At 54.6% G+C, this 16601-nt stretch overlaps 1 protein-coding gene across 4 annotated transcripts in view; it reads left to right on the top strand.

The window, feature by feature from the left end:
- Positions 1 to 16601, top strand: part of PTPRN2 (protein tyrosine phosphatase receptor type N2) — a 726314-nt gene that overhangs the window by 187058 nt on the left and 522655 nt on the right. The gene's annotated exons all lie outside the window — the stretch shown is intronic.

Below are 16601 nucleotides of genomic sequence, written 5' to 3' on the forward strand. Positions count from 1 at the left end.
TTGTCATGTTACCTTAGTTGGCAGCTCTGTAATTACAGATAAAGTAGGAGAGTTGTTCCTTTGTGTGTGTCCAGTGATGCTGCTGATGGAGCAGCGTTACACCAGGAGCACCCGGGCTGGGGGCTCCTTCTGCCTGTTTCTGCTTTCCAGCTCCATGGACATGGTGACGTTTAGTCGGGGCTGGGTGGCCGTCAGCTGGCTGGGCGTCTGGGAGGCGGCGGCAGGCTCGGTGCCACACTCGGCTCTCCAGGGCCCTGGGCCAGGTGGGGGGTGATGGCTTCCACACCTCTCCTGTCTGCAGCTGGATCGTGGTTTCATTGGAGGGGTCGGTGGTGGTACAAATAGGGATGACCTGTACGCAGAGAGAGCAAGTGGAGACCAGACACTGGTGAGAGGGAGAAGGAGCCTGAGCACCAAGCAGGGAGGTGAGAACGGAATTGGATGGACGGGGAGAGGTCAGGAGGTGGGCCCAGGGCAGGCGCTGGATGTGCTCCATGCTATTGCTGAGAACATGCACTGGATGGCCCTGATGTGGACGCCGGGAAGGCCCAGTTTGTGTCGTGGCCCCAGGATGACCAGACATCAGTAGGGCGCAGGTCGTCTACCCCGCCTGAGGGTGCCTCCTTCCCACCAGGACCCAGTGGGGTCCCTGGTGAGGCTCAGGGGGCACCAGAGGCCAATCTCCTGGTGACTTTGCATCCACATCTGCACCAAGACCCCTCCGGAGGGTCCCCTAGTCTGACCCTCCCTACGAAGGGTCAGGACCCCGCTAGGCAGTGCCTGCACTGAAGTAAGACCAGCTCTGATATCAGAAGCCTTGCAGGAAGCTGCTCTCCAAGAGCAGGGCTCCCTTGGCCTGAAAATTAGACCCCAGGCCTTGGAGTATCCCAAGTAGCTGGAATCCTGTTGGAGGCATCCGTGCCACCCTGGGTGTGAGTGGAGACTTGGCGTCCCTGTCATCCTGGTGTAGACGAATGCAGCTGGTGGCCATTAGAGGTTGCTCTGTGGAGAGCTGGGTTAGTGAGACCCCGCATGGGTGCACTTACCCTTGGACGCTCCACTCCTAAGTGTCTTACAGGTCATGGGGTCTGAGGGGACGTGCCCACCTATTAGTGAATTTCCTTTATATTAAAAACTATCAGAGAAAGGAAAGCAGTTTCACCAGGCTCCTTGGTTAATGAGAGCAGGTTGCATGTTGGGCGCTTTCCTTAGGCATCTGGGCTCTTGCACGGCCTGCCATTCTTAATCATATTTTAATTTTCAAATAAATTGCTTTCATTATCCTTTCATTTACAGTACTGTGTGTGCATCACTGCTCATTAATGTTTGTCAGCACTTTGCTGCAGTGGGTCTTTAAATAGCCATGGCTACAGTGCCGTAATTAAGGATGATCCATGTTGGTTTACAGGGATTATTATTTTTTGTAGTCTTTGGGAAAACAGCCTTAGAGGGCTGCTGAAATTGGGCCTTGCAATGGAAACACTTGAAGGCCACATGAGGATGGGAACTGTCCTTGACCTTGATCTGGAGAAGGTTTCCATGGTTCCCCTGGTCCTTTCATCAGAAGGTTCATCTGGTGTGTCTGGCACGGCTGGCGTCAGGCACGTGTTCCTGGTTGTCAGCCTCACCGAAGATCTCTTGCCAACACGAAACCAAATTAAGTTGTTTTTGTAGATCCATTATTAACTCATTTCCCCTCAAGAGCTGACCTATCCAGATTGGAAACCAAGATATTTTAAAAGTGAAGAGCTTTCTACTGGATATGCTTGTTTCTAATGAAATTTTGGGGTGTCGGTAATGTATTTCCATCTCTGCGTGGATCAGTTTGGACTGTTGGGGTTCTGGGGTGTGGGCTGGTCAGAGGCCTTCCATCGCTCTTCCTGAAGTGGGGGCATGTCTTCTGTTCAGTTTTTCATTCACTCACTCAATTTTTTTTTTCTCTTAAAACACTGCAATAAAATAGACCTATGAAATGTACCGTCTTAACCATTTCTAAGCTCGCTGGTCAGGGCACTAAGTGCGTTTGCACTGAGGTGCGACTGTCCCCGCCATTATCTCTGGGGTGTTGTCATTGTCCCCAGCTGAGACTCCATCCCCATCAGACACTGCCCCCAGCCCCCTCTCTATACCCCGTGTCTATGGATCTGACAGCTCCAGGAACCTTGGATTCTGGAACCACGCAGCCTCTGTCCTTTTGTGTCTGGCTTGTTTCATGAGCACAGTGTCCTTCAGGTTTATCCGTGTCATGGCAGTTGTCAGGACGTCCCTCCTCTTTTAAGGCTGGATGCTATTCCATTGGGTGGATTCAGCACGTTCTCTTCACCCATCATCTGTGGACATAGGTGTGCAAGTGTATCTTTGAATCCCTGCTTTTGATCTGATAAATTCTTATGAGGTCATTTCTGTGGGCCAAGCATTGTGGGAGATGGGACCCAGCCTTCCATCGTCAGAAGGACTCAGGTGGGCGATCAGGTGATTCCAGATGCAGGGCTCACAGGGCTCACAGGGCTCGGGGTGGGGGTGGGACAGGTGATGCTGAGGTCAGAGGAGAGAGTCCTGGGGGAGGGAGGCACAGCCCCCACAGCGTTCCCAGCCTCACACATTGAGGTGGATGGATCAGCTCCCAGCCTATGTGGTGGATAATTGGCCCAGACTCCAGATGGTAGTAGTTGTTTCTAGTAGTGAAAAGTTATTTTAAATACAGAAATGTGCTTTGTACAGAATTGAGTTTCTTCTAATAAATTAGTATTTCCTAAGACTTTGGGCTCACACCTCTGGGCTGGCTCTCTGAAGCCTATTTCTCCTGAATGACCATGCACTGGGGAAGGTACACGGAGGCAGCCGTGCTGCTTCACAGGAAGACATTTGGGGGAAGGACAGGCTTTCAAAACTGGGCCATTCAGCCGGCGGGACGTACGCCCACCACCCTCTGCCCACAGTGGGCTCCCTGACGTGGAGGCCATGAGGGGTTGGACAGGCCCTCCTGTGTCTCCTGGACTTGGTGGCCGTGTTTCCTTGGCGTTCCAGGCCCTTGGGATCTTGGGATCACCCGACTCCATTGTGCCAGTACCGGTGGCTCGCTAGGTCACGGTGGTCAGTGAGGACAGCATGGCCACGTGGGCATCGCTGTCTAGCCACGTTGGCAAAGGACCAGGTCCTGGTGGGCCCAAGGGCAGGACTTGGATTTGGGGCTGGGGGCCGCAAGGCCTTGCGGAAGGATGCGGCTCCTGGCCCTTCCCACAGGCCACCCCTCTGCCAGGCCCCATGTGTCCTGCCAGTGAGAACAGGGCCAGGGGCAAGGAGTGGAGGAGGCCCTGGGTTGGGTCACAGGAGGTCAGGGTGTCCTCCTGAGGCTCATGCGGGGGCAGGCCCTGCAGGTGACCCAGACTCCAGGCTCTGGGGGTGTCCAGGTGGCTGGGACCTGGCTGTGCCCCACGCCAGGTTGGAGGGCACAAGTGTGGGTGACTTGGAAGGTGGGACCTGCATCCTGAGGAGCTTCCTGAAGCCTGTGAGAGGCGAGGGGCTAGGGTAGGGGAAGGAGGGGAGGAGATGGAGCAGGGGGAGGAGGGGAGGGGTGGGGAAAGGCAGGGGGGAGGAGGGGGAGAGTGGAGCAGAGAGGGCTCCCCACACAGTGAACCTGGCTGATTCACACGCCCCCATGGGCTCCCTTCCTCTCCCCTCCTTCTGTCTCTTCATCTCCATCCCTCCCCGTCTCCGTCCCCCCCCATCTCCGGTCTCTGTCCCCCCTCCCAACCTGGGCAGTAGCCCTTCTGTTGCTGGAGTCTCTGGGTGCAGGGGTGAGGGATGGATGGCTGCCAGCACCCGTCAGAGGACGACTAAGCATCTCTTTCCCCTCATCCTGCGTCATGTGCCATTTTCCTTCCGTGCTGCTCGCAGCCCCCATGCCAGCCTCTTGGTTCTTGTCTGAATAGTCGATGGAACGTTAGGGGCTGATAAGAGGAGCGGCAGGTTACCTGGCAACGGGCTGGAGCGCAGGGCTGCTGATGGGGAGATTAGCCGCAGATAAACCGCCTCCTTCCTCCCCTGCTGCTTATCTGTGGACCCACAGCAGACACAGCCCGTGGGGTTGGGTGGGGCCTGAGCTCCTGACTCTGAGGCCAGGGGAGCCCTGGGGCCTGCCTGCCGGGGAGGGGGGATGCACCCCTGGGGATGCTCGTGTGGGACCCTCCCTTGACCTGGCCCCAGGTGCCTGCTCAGCTCGTAGTGGGGGCTGTATCCCTCCGGTCACCTCTGGGAACAGAGCATAGCAGGCATCCTGGAAGTGGAGCTGCTGTGCTCGCCCGACCTAGGTCCTGCAGGAAAGCAGGGCAGGCTTGGGGCTTCACAGCGGAGGCACTTCAAGTGGGCATGCCACCTGCAGAGGCCTGCACACGGGCCCGGGCTGGTCTGGGTGCTGCCTCTTCTGTGTCCTAACTGGGTCGTGCTCCCAGCAGCCTCCCTGGTGTGGGTGGGAGGCTTGAGGCCCGGCTGTGGGGGAGCACGCCTCCTGACAATGGCCCAACACTGGACTTGGGCGCAGAAAATGCATTCAGACCACTCGGCTCCTCCCATGATGTTCAGAAAGAAGCAAACACAGCAAATGCCAAGGCCTCACCGACCAGAGAGGCTGACCAGCAGAGGACGGTTACCCAGCACGGCCACAGGGCCAGCTCCTCCTGCCCAGGGTGCTGGGAGGCCACTGTGTACCCAGTGGCTGGACCTCCTGAGGCTGCAGCTCTGGGCTGGGAGGGCTGCTCCGCTCTGGGCCCTTGTGCGCCGACGGGCGCAGTGACAGCCTTTCTTGGATCCAGGGACCTGGGTTCAGGCAGCTCATGGCCCAGGTGCTCCCTGCAAACAGCACTTGAACCAGGAGAAAGGCCCCCAGGAAATACCTCCTCCCGCGGGTACACCATGGGGAGCTGGGGCCTGGCGTCTTCGGGCTGCTCTCGTCCCTGCCATTTGCTCCATGGTGTTGCCCCGTGGTGAACACAGAGGACGGCGGCGACCGTGGGCGTGGACCCTGAGCCCCGCCGTGGCAGCGAGAGCACCAGTTCTGGCCAGCGGCCCGTGGCACTGTGATGTCCCCACTCAGGCCCTGACTGTTGTTTCCTCCTGTCGGTGGGCACCTGGCTGCCGGAGCATCCTGGCAGGGTTGTGGGGTGGGGGTGGGGTGCCTCGGGCAGCCTGCTCGTCCCCGACGCAGGCCCATGCTTTCTCATCTACACAGCATGAGGGCCTTAGGGACGTGCACACCCTGTTGTCTTCTACTGGAAGCAGAACCCAGTTTATTCTTGAGGTGCATGGCCCAACCTGCCCACCTGCTCCCCGGGGCCATGGGATGAGCCGACAGCAGGGCCATGGTGTCAGGAATGAGCTGCGGCCGGCAGAGCCTGGAGCACGAGGGGGCCAATAGCACAGGATGTGAGTGTGTCCATTCGCATGTGCATTCCTGCTCACACCTGCTTGGTGACAGTAAGAGGGGAGCTTACTCGGCGGGAAGGGCTCGTGCTTTGAGGCTCAGCATGATTCACGTTTGTGTATCAGTAAGGGCAGCCTGCGCCGGCTGCTCTCCCTGGGAAGCCCTGGGGCCCAGAATGTTCCATCCTGGTGATTCCACTGCTCCAAACGCTGCAGGGCCAGCCTCCTCCCAGGGGTCAGAAATCAGAAGTCAAAATGCAGCTGCACGTGACAGCAAGGCTGTGTGGACCTGATCCTGCTTGGTTCTCCAGGCAAGCAGCAGCAGGAGAATGTTCTTCTGGGCATGGCTGCGTGGACATCTCAGCATCCATGGCGGTGGCTGCCGGGGACAGGGGCAGAGGCACCTTCTCTTTGCAACACCAGAGGCTCCTCTGCTGCGTCCCCGCAGTTTTCTCCGCGGCCTGCATCTGAAGGCTGGAAACGAGGTTCTCGAGTCATGCCGCGCATGCTCCCCAGATCCTCATGAGTTCAGGAAGCTGGTTCCGAGTGATCGTTCTTGGAGGGCTTTCGAGAGCCGACTGCACTGTCCCCACCTAAAGGTGTCCCATGCAGGTCCCCAGTGCCTAGGGCAAGCTGGGAGGCGTCCTGGCATGCTGAGTGGAGCTGGCCTCTCCCTCAGCCACAGACCCTGTGCTCTGGGCCGTCCTGTGTGCAGGCACTGCAGCTCGCAGGGTCCCGGGTTGTGTCTGGGTCTGGGGTCTGGGGGGCCAGGGTCTGCGTCCCACCTGGAGCTCAGCCGGGGCAGCATCTGTGGTAGGTGGGCCGCTGGGTTCCTCCTCCGCGGGTGTGACTTCAGGCGATGGAGGACGCTGTGGCCAGAGCAGGTGTTTGAGGGCAGGATGATTCCAGGAAGCTGCTTGTGTGCCACAGGGTCTGTGCAAGGCCTGGGGCTCCTTGCCAGATGGGGCCTGGCTGCCTCCCGGTTCCCGGAGCCTCACAGGTGCCGCCACCGTATGCTCTGCGCCCCAGGCCAAGCACCGTCGGAAGATGGAGGTGCCACCGCCGCCTGCACCCTGGCCCCTCCTGGAGCCGTCGTACTGGGGCCTCTCTGGTCTTCACTGACCACTGAGCGGGCAGCCTGGCTTCCCAGGCTCCTGTGCGACCAGCCAGCCGACACTCCCAGAGCCCCTTGTGTCAGGTCCCAGGGGGTGTCAGCTGGATTCACCCCTGATGCAGAGGCCGTGAGCAGTTGTTTACTGTTGACATAGGGACATGTTGTCGGGGGTCAGACGTGAGGTGGCCCTACTTCTCCGTGACAGGCTGGAATCGCCGCCCTGTCACACCAAGAGTCCTCGGAGCAAAGCGCACTGTCTCCAGGGGCTTGCGGCTCAGACAGCCCTGGGCTGCTGGATGCCTGCCCTCGGCCCCAGGAGGCTGTGGAAGAGCAGCTGGGAGCCTGGGGCCTCTCAGCCCCCTCAGGTAGGCAGTGATTGTGTAGTGCCCTGGCCTTGCCTCCTCCAGAAAGCCCTCTTGGATCAACCCTGACTTCTTCGGCACATCGGGCTCTCTCTGGGCATGTGCAAGTCTCTTCAAATGTGGGGGGTGGTGTTTCCCTGAATTCCGGTGGCTGGGCCCGGCGTGTGGACAACAGCGTAGGTGGGCGCAAAACCTATGCTCATGGTCTGAGCTACAGTTAATTCGAACTCGTCTGAGATTGGACGTGGACACTGCCCCCAGGCGCACCTATCACCAGCAGGTGTAACTGGTCTCAGGAGCCCACGCAACTGCTCCCTGTGGACGTGGCCCTTGCCACGTGGGCTGGCTTCACCCTGTTCCTCTCTGAGCACGGGCTCGTTTAACTCTTATTTCCAGTTGTGTTTTTTGTGGAATTTTTAAGTGATTTTCCTGTAACGTAATTTAAATTTCACCACATCAACCTTTTTGAAATGTACAACTCACGGTGCTAAGGACATTCCTACTGTTGTTCCACAGCTGCTGCTGACTTTCCTCTTCAGAACTCCTTCCGTCTCCCCCAGCCCAGGCTCTGTCATCATTAAACACTGATCCCTCTGTGTCCCCCCGTCCCACATCCTCCTGCCCCAGCTCCTCTGCCGCGTCTGTGAGTCTGACACTCCGAGGGCCTCAGGGGTCAAATTGCACAGCATCTGACCCCTTGTGATGCTCACTGGGTGGCAGGTGGCAGGATTTGCTCCCTTCACAGCCTGAATAATGTTCCGTTCTGTGGACGGACCACGTTTTGACAACAGACAACTGTTCTCCTGTTGCTGGACACCTGGCCGCTCCTGCCTCTTGGCTACTGTGAATAGTGCTGTGGGGAGACAAGTCAGTCCGCAGTCCCTCCTTTTAATTCTCCTGAGTGTAAACTCAGAAGTAGAATTGCTGGGTCATGTGGTTTGATTCTTTTTAGGAAATGTGAAATGCTGTCTCCCAGCAGCCGCACCACTTATATCCCCACCAACAGTATGCGAGGATTTTTGTTTTTTTAATTGCTTGCTTTTTATTTATTTACTTTAAAGATTCATTCATTCGTTTCTGGAGAGAGCGCGTGTGCATGAGTGTGAGCTGGGCATGGCTGAGGGGGAGGGTCGAGCAGACGCCCTGCTGAGCAGGGAGTCCCGGGTTCGATCCCAGGACCCTGAGGTCACGACCCGAGCCGAACATACAACTGACTGAGCCACCCAGCTGCTCCTAATTATTTGCTTTTTTAAGGAAAAATCACATTTGTCTAGATGCTTTACCAAGATTGTTAGCCTCTTACACTCTGGGCTTCCTTACAGCTCTTGGTTCTTTCAGACACTTGTTGGGGCATATGTGACCCATGGTAGCTCTCAGGTCTCTGCCTTTGAGTTGATTTCACTGGGTGATGTGAAGGCAGCTGAGCAGTGACACAAGTTCTCGGCCCTTGTCTCATTCTCTGCCTTGAGCAGAGCTGGCAGTGTCTAGGCTGCAAGCTGTGCCGACCCAGGTCTGAGCAGCAGGCTTGGCCCGAGCACCTGCGGGGGTTCCCGTGTGGTCTGTGCATCAGTTACTCAGGGTGGCTCACCGCCGCCAGAGAAAGTCCGGGACTCCTGCTCACACCCATCCGCATTGCGCGTTTGGGCTCCAGGCTGCCAAGAGGAGCTCTGGGAAACCCTAGGGGCACTGACCCCACAGCTGGTGTAGGGGTGGGGACCACCTTTGGGAGGGCCCTGAACTCTCTGGCCGGGGTGGCATGTCATGGTGCAGAGAGGTCCACCCCAAACTACTGCTGGCATCGTTTGGCTAAAAACAGCTGTGTGCTGGTCCTTCCAACTCCTTCCTCAGGGCCTCAGCGGGTTATGTTTTTCTGATATGGGCTTAGGTGTCTGGTCCTGCTTCCTCTGCCCAGGCTGGGGGCCGGCTGGCTCAGCTGCACAAGAGACACGGCGTTTTAGTAACAGACGGCGAGCAGCCCTAGGCCAGCCTCCCACAGACTGCGTGACCTGCAGCAAGTCACTCAGCCTCTCTGGGCCCTGGTTTTTCTGACCAGGGCAGGAGACCACCAGGCAGCGTACTGGGGAAGCCAGGTTTACCTGGAGGGGCAGGAAGGCTGGGGTCCGAAGGGGCCTTGGAGTGCAGGCTAGAGAAGAGGGATGCGTGGGCCCGCACAGCAGCACACCCATGCCGGGGTCTCTGAGCTGGGTGAGGTATCTGCCTGCAGATGGAGGCCCTTGGCCTGGTTGTGAACCTGTGTGCACCTGTGTAAGAGTGCAAGCGCATGGGCTTGTGTGGGTGTGAGCATGTGTACACATGCAGGTGTGCAGGAACGTGTTCACCCTGCCCCTGCCTTGGGGGGCACCACCACCCTCTATCGGCGGGGCTCCAGCCAGCTCGTGGGGCTGCCCCACTGGGTGCACACAGGGTCTGGGCCATTGTGGCTTCTCTGGAGCTCCCCAGGCGGCCGTGGCTGATGAGGACCCGGTGCTGCGGGGAGGTGGCCACGAGGGGTCACTGTTGCTGCTTCATCCTCGAGGCCAAGTGGGATGGGGGGAGCGGGTTGCGGTGAACAAGGTGTGAGATACACTGTACTCCCTAGATGGCAGCTGTGGGCGCTCAGATACCAGATATGGCAGTTACGGCCTCGGGGTCAGGCATGGGGATGGGGCTCCCTGGAGCACGTCTCAGCCTGTGTGAATCCCTGGAATGTTCCAGGAGGTCCCATGGTCAGACCTGGGCCTGCTTCCTGGGCTTCCCATGCAAGCTCACGGGAGCTGTTCTAGACAGAGCCCTCTTGCACCTTTTGTTCCGCGGGGGTGGCCGCCGTGTCATAAGGTGAATGAACGCATTTGGTGTTTACTGGATATAGTATGTTGAGAACCTGAATGCATGTCACAGGCCATCATTTCTGTGATTGTGGAAAGAAGCCAGGCTGGTCCCTTCACTAGACCCCTGAAAGCTCTTGTTTTCACCCCTGCAAGGAATTCTGCATATGCAGGATTTATATAATGTTCCCCCTTGCCCAATAATAATAATAATAATAATAATAATAATAATTTTTTAAAAAGACTTTATTTATTCATGAGATATACACAGATTGAGGCAGAGACTCAGGTAGAGGGAGAAGCAGGCTCCATGCAGGGAGCCTGATGTGGGACTCGATCCTGGAACTCCAGGATCACGCCCTGGGCTGAAGGCAGGCCCTAAACCACTAAGCCAGCTAGGGATCTCAATAATAATAATTTTTAAAAAGTAGTCTCTACACTCAACGTGGAGCCTCACGCAGGGCTTGAACTTATGACCCCAAGATCAAGACCTGAGCTGAGATCAAGAGTCGGAAACTTAACTGGCTGAGCCCCCCAGGTGCCCCTGCCCCATAATGTTTTGAATACCACCTCCGGTACACCCTCACTTGCAAAGGCTTTATAATTGTGACACCTGGGATCCCTGGGTGGCGCAGCGGTTTAGCGCCTGCCTTTGGCCCAGGGCGCGATCCTGGAGACCCGGGATCGAATCCCACATTGGGCTCCCGGTGCATGGAGCCTGCTTCTCCCTCTGCCTATGTCTCTGCCTCTCTCTCTCTCTCTCTCTCTCTCTGTGTGACTATCATAAATTAAAAAAAAAAAAATAATTGTGACACCTTTTCTGCCCCTCCCTTCTTATTCCGAGAACATTGTTCTTAAGGTTTCCAGGAAACTGAGATAATACATTTACACATGTGTATTGTTTACATGAATAAACTATTTACACAAATTATTGAACAGGTATATGCATTGCAATCATTTCTAAATGTGCCCTAAACGAATTTTCCCACCCTGAACCTCTAAAAACAGTGATCACATTGTGTTTCTGAATTAGCTAGTCTTGTTATTTCTTCCTAGAGGAATGTAACAAAGTTGTATAAAAAATAAAAACAGGTAAAGACATTAGAAAAAGAAGGAGAGAGGATTAAGTATCATGGGTGCAAAGAACACGGTTACTTCCTTGAAAAAATACTGCCGGAGCCCGCATGGTGAGAGGGGTCAGCAATGAGGCGAGAGCAGGCAGTGAGGCCCCAGGAGGCAGAGGGTGGGTGGCTGTGGGCCTGGGGCTGGGGGTTCCTCCTGGGATGGGTCTTTTTGAATGAGTCTCTGATGATACCGTGAGGGGCATCTCAGCAGGTATACAATTTAGGCTCCTAGGCTTTTTTTCTAGAATGTACTTTAATGTAAGCCTGAGGCGAATTGCATAAGGGAAAGTGAATAGAAGTGTTCCCTCCTGTAGAGACCTAAACCAGTCTCTTCAAGCCCATGGCCACCTGGAGGCCTGACACTCAGCAGCCCCCACAGCCACAGCGTCCTGAGAGCAAAGGTCCAGGGTCTCTGGACGTGAAGGCCCTTCCCCAGAGCAGGAGTCCACTAGGACCACCTCCTCCACATATGAGATTGGGAATGGATGTGCTGGGGGAGAACCAGTGCCCTGAACCCAATCAGAGTTCACAGAGGAGGAGGAACAGGGTTTGTGTGTTTGCTGAGGAAAGGTAGAGGCGCATGCCCTCATTTGCAGGCCCCACCATGAGCCTCCTGGGCTTGGTCTCAGCGATCCCTGGTCCTTTGTCCAGCCAGGTCATCTGCTGGGAGATGTGGACATCTAAATCAGTGCGAGATTTCAGCAAATTAGAGAACTAGCTAATGGTGTTATAAGTTTCTGTGGGCATCTCAGCTTCTTCTCAGGCAGATGGAAAAACACCAGTTAATCAGTCACAATTAGTTATTGAGCCCACAGTGGGTACAGACTATGGTATCAGATGTGGGAGCTATAAGAGGTGGAGCTGCGATGCCTGCCTGCAAGATCCCATAGAGCCCTGGGGTAGAGGAGAGTGTGAGTGCCAGAGGGATGTGCAATGTGTGTGCACCTGTGTGTGCACTGGTGTGAGCCATCTGTGTGTACACCTGCATGAGCATCTGTGTATACAGTCTGTGCGTGCAGCTTGTGTGTGCACGTGTGTGTGCACCTGCGTGTGCAGCCTATGCATGTAGCATGTGTGTGCACCTGTGCATGCACCTGTGCTTGCAGCATATGTGTGCACTTATGTGTGTACCTATGCATGCAGCTGTGTGTGCACCTGTACATGCAGCCTGTGTGTACACCTGTGTGTGCAGCCTATGCATGTACCAATGCGTGCACCTGTGTGTGCAGCCTGTGCATGCACCTATGTGCATATGTATGCACCTGTGTGTGTACCTGTGTGTGTAGCCTGTGCATGCACCTGTGTGTGCAGCTTGTGTGTGTACCTGTGTGTGCAGCCTGTGCGTGCACCTGTGCGTGCAGCCTGTTCATGCAGCTTGTGTGTGTACCTGTGTGTGAGGCCTCTGTGTGCACCTGTGCATGGACCTGTGTGTGTATCTGTTTGTGCAGCCTGTGCATGCAGCCTGTGTGTGCAGCCTGGAGATGCTCAGCCCCGCACACCAAGGGAGAAGTGGTCCGGGATGAGGGCACTGCCCCAGGCCCCCGACATTATTTAAGGGACATTGATGTTTATGAGTGAAAATGACATTTGGCAGTGGGACTAATGCTCCAGGTTTGTCCTGGTTACGACAAACATACAGACAATATCATACAAGCTGTTTTCTCCCATTTTTCCAGAAATCTAGCAAAAACCCCCATTGAGGTTTCTCTTTCTAATGGAAGATGCTAGCTACCCAGTTGTGGTCAGTGATGCTCAGGGGGTGGGGGTGGGGGAGTAGCACCCACTTTCTTAGCACCACCACATCCCCTCTTTATCGGTGTTTAAGACCGTGTATTCTCCGGTGTCTGGAAGCAGTGAGGCCCAGTCTTCTGCTCTGTGAAACCAAGGGGGGGAATCACCATTCCAGAAATTTGGACTTGGGAGCATGGCCTTAGAATTCCACTGAGGTCAGCAGGTTTGGGGGTTAAGAGTATGTGCCCCGATCTGTGGTTCATGTGGTTGTTGCCCACGCAGGTCTGGAGGTGATGCCCCGAGGAAGGATGCAGTCACCCCCTCCCCTGCCCAGGGGCCGTTGGGTAGTCAGCTTCCTCAGCTCTCTAGGTGGCAGCGAGACAGCTCATTACTAATTTGGAAGAACTCACATTGTGTGGGCCATCGTCAGGGTGTCCCCTTGAGCCCCGGAACCTCTCTGCACCATGGACGCATGGAAGGGGCTGTCCTGTGGCTGGGCGCATTGGCATCCTCTGGGTTCATTTCTGATGGGGCCGTGGATCTGTCCTGCTCTCTTGTTCTCTGGCGGCCACCCTTGCTGACCCATGCTCCCCTGGACAGGCAGCTCCTGTGACCCCATGACTCCTGACAAAGTGCAAAACAAGCCGTCAGGCCTCAGCAGCTGGCGGAGGTGGGGGGCTGATACTGCCCCATGCCCTCAGGCCTTGTGGACCCTGCTTGACCTGCTTCACACCTGGAGCTCTGTCCCTTGGTCCCGGAGGCCGAGGGACTGGGTGCTTCTTGCCGCCCCCCCCCCCCGAGCCTGCTGCCTATCTCGCATCCTCCCAGCCCCACACAGGCAGCCCTGCTCTACGGAGGTTAAAGCTCAGCCAGATGCCACTTTCTTGGGTGAGGTCAGGGCCCCTGCCGCATGCTGCCCTCTGGCACATCCCTCTGTAGCTGGTATCGCAGTTACAAGCAGATAGTTTGCATGTCTGCTTCCGCCCCAGATGCAAGACTTGCAGCTGTTCATCTGTCCAGTAGATGGGAGGTGGGAGCAGGGCTGTACGTTTCCTGGGGCCGGAGTACCAGTAAGAGCTGTGTGGGGAGGGACAGGATCTACCCTTTGGAAGGGGAGGGAGTGTTGCAATGCGCAGCAGATGGGGGCCTGGAGGTAATGAAAAGTATGTTGAGAGTGTGCACAGTCATCCCGAGGACACAGAGAAAGCTCGTGGAGTTGTTTGTTGAGAAGTAAATATGGAAATCCGGTTAAAGTAGGGAAGTATTAACAATATCTGATTCTCAGATGTACTCATGATGTTGGAATAGTAGTATCCTTGGTTCTTACATGCGGTTTGGCAATTAAAAAATTGGTAGAGGTGGTCCATGTGTGTATGTGCGCACACACATCTGTAAATACATGTCACATGTGCACAGCACAAAACATGGAAACAGACACATCCATGCAATACATATGTAGGCAATGTGCACACACATATACATGTGCAGATGCAAACTTACATGCTCATGAAAATAACGCACACATGTATGCAGGTGCACAATACACTGTATATACACATGTAGATGCACGCATGCACACACAAACACATCCACACGTGTGCATCTACACTGTGCTGTATTTCTAAAGAAAATCATCTTTGTGTAAAAGTGGACCTAGAAAGTTCTAACTACTGTTGTTCAAGGGTCAACTGTCCAGGACGTTCTGGAAAAGATGCCAGTGGAGATAGTGAACTGATCAGTGGCTGTTGGGGGGTGAAGGGGTTACAGGGATAAATAGGTGGTGCACAGAGCACTTTCAGGGAGTCATGCTGTATGACACCGCAGTGGTGAACATGCACTATCGTGCATCTGTCCATAGAATGTACACCGCATAGAACGACCCTGCTAAAAGCTGCAGACTTCGGGTGATGGTAACGAATCAATGTGGGCTTATCAGCTGTGGCTGAGGTACATCCCTGGCAGGGGCTGCTGATTATGGGGAAGGGGTGCATTCGTGAGAGCAGGAGGCATATGGGAAATCTCTGTACCTTCCCTTCAATTTTGTTGTGAACCTAAAACTGCTTTAAAAAAATAAAAAAATAAAAATAAAAATAAATAAAGTTCATTCGGGGCACCTGGGTGGCTTAGTCAGTTGAACATCCAACTTGTGATTTTGGCTCAGGTCGTGACCTCAGGGTCATGGGATGGATCCCCGTCTTGGGCTCCCTCTCCCTCCGCCCCTCCCTGCACTCAGGCACACGCACTCGCTCTCTGTCAAACAAATAAATTAATTAATTTTAAAGAAATTTAAAAGAAATTTTTTTTAAATGTACCAGGGAAAGGTGTGACCTACCTCATCAGCTAGGCTGTGGTCTAGCAGCAAAGAGAATTAATAGTTTAGTTTCAATGTTCAAATCATTAAAACCAAATTTTTAGCTAAAACTAATTTTAAAAGCACAAAAAGATCCTATGTATTACATTATATATATGTGTGTGTTTTAAATACCTATTTAAGGGAAAGATTTCAAGAACATCCAAAAATATTTTTCTGAGAACATATTTACAACATTGTGCAGCACAGACCAAATTGAACAAATGATGCCTTTATAATTCAGAAGGGAGTTCATCCGCTTGGGATACCCCGAAATAGGCAATGTCTGTGGTGGTTCTTCTCTGGTGAGGACGGCCACCGCATGTCCGGAGCCGGATTTCTCTTGCCCCCGAGGCCTTGGTCAGGATGCCAACCTGTGAAAGTGGGGTCAGGCCATCTTACTGGTCTAGTCCCCATGCACTGTGGTTCTGCCCTGGAGACCCTCCATCTGCAAAGGGAAGAAAACATGTCAGGTGCATTCTAAAGAGTTCTTCATTTTTCTCTCATAAATGTGCCATCCACAGGCACAGAGTTCTTTGCACAAGGTAAAATCAAGGACCAGAGCCACGTGCTGTGTTTGTGCGGAGCAGGTTGCCTGTCATGGGTGATGGCAGGAGGACAGGGCCCTCCCTCGGAGATAATGAGGGCTGGGACTCCCTCTGGCTCACGGTGGCCATCCTGGTGGTGGAAGCTAGTCCCTGAGGCAGAGGGTGGCGCCGTTGACCCCAGCGTGGCAGAGGTGGCTGCAGGAGCTTTGACTTCCCTCCGCGGCCATTGTCTGCCTGCGCCCAGCAGCGTGCGGTCGTCCTCCCAGAGCCACTGGGTTTTGCAGAGTCCCCTAGAAATCCACGATGTGCGCCCAGTAGTTGAGGTGATTTCCTGCTAATTCCACGGCCCTGATCGCCCTGAGCACACACGTAATATCAGACCAGTAATTACCCAGTCAGCCTGGCGTTGGGCAAATGTGTTTCTGCTAATTAAACTTGTTGCATTTGAATGGCTTTCTTCAGCTCTACTTGGTGCAGTGAGACCGTGGTAAACAATAAAGATGTGTTTCCCCTTCCATCCAGGCCTGAAACTGCAGATGGCTGCCCTGTGGATGAAGTACTGGCCCTTGAATTAGTCTTTTGTGTGTATGAAAGACAGTAATTAGGAAGTTTGAACCCCCTACAGGAAGCTTATTTCAAAGTGAACAATTTGCCGAATAAAGACTAATTGGGGCCTAAATTAATTAGAAGGTGTGGTTTGAAAAGATGATGAGCAGAGTCTGTCATTTTAGACAAATGGAAGAGAGCTAGATAAATGGGTCCCCGTCCTGGAGCACCTCTCCTTGGCCACCTTGCAGAAGGTTCCCTGGGAACTGACCTCGCTGCCGTCCCCAGGTTGCCCCCGCCCACTCCTGCATGGCAGACAGCCCTTCCACCCCGAGTCCTCACAGCTTCTGAAGATTAATATTTATATTTCCTGGGTGTCCTGTTTCTCATCTGGAAAACCGGCCCTGAATGTTATTGATTTTTTTTTTTTTTTTTGTCATGGGACTGTCAGCAGCAAAGCTTCGGGTCAGAGAGGGGACAGCCAGGGGCAGGAAATGATGAAACATGAATGGTGGGGAGGGCCAGGGGGAAGGAATGGGAAAGTTGAAGAGAAAACGCAAACCCTCCCGAATGCACGTCCTCT

Source organism: Canis lupus, chromosome 15 (assembly GCF_048164855.1).
Source record: "Canis lupus baileyi chromosome 15, mCanLup2.hap1, whole genome shotgun sequence".
NCBI lineage: Eukaryota > Metazoa > Chordata > Mammalia > Carnivora > Canidae > Canis > Canis lupus.